The following is a 762-nucleotide window of genomic DNA, read 5'->3' as shown; positions in this document are numbered from 1 at the left end:
CCTAAACAGTTAAACAGGTACGGGAATTGGTGGTAGATGGAGCTGTTAGTGCTTTTCTGAAGCTGTTTATTCTAGAGTGAAGAAAGCTAAGATAATCCAATGAGGAAGTCTTAGGCTGGGACCATTTTAAACCCCTTCTCTACCTCTTTAGCATCAACTGAAAGCCAGGGACTTGTGAGCTGCTCTTCAACACCTCTTAAGATACAGAAGGACTGTTTCAATATTTATTTTATTTTTAAGCTGTTTTTCGCTGCTGTATGGATAAGAGTTTGATACAAATGTGCTATCAAAAGTATGTTATGTTAATGTGAATGAACTCTAAGTCTGCTGGTGGTGTTATATTGCACACTTGCTATGAAGTGAAATATCCAATTCTTTTAGATACATAAACATACCACACTTACATCTAAAACATTGGTGTTTCATTTAAATTTCAAATATATATTTATAGTGGAAGGAATGTACAAAAACAGGTAACTTGCCTGTGACAGAAACTGAAATAACCCATGGGTCAAACTACTGAGATTAGTTATTACACGATTATGTGGCTTGCAGCAATAATTATAAGCCCAGTGTAGAAATAAAATCTAATAGAAATGCCAGACACTTTCATAACTTCATTACTTTCATAGCAGGATTCACAGTTTATCAGTTAAACCACATTTACTAATGAGATGTTTGTTCAGTACTATATATATATATATATATATACAGTGCCTTGCAAAAGTATTCAGCCCCCTTAAACTTTTCAACCTTTTGCCA

The sequence above is a fragment of the Trichomycterus rosablanca genome, chromosome 5 (assembly GCF_030014385.1).
Source record: "Trichomycterus rosablanca isolate fTriRos1 chromosome 5, fTriRos1.hap1, whole genome shotgun sequence".
Classification (NCBI taxonomy): Eukaryota; Metazoa; Chordata; class Actinopteri; order Siluriformes; family Trichomycteridae; genus Trichomycterus; species Trichomycterus rosablanca.
This window is presented reverse-complemented; position numbering follows the sequence as displayed.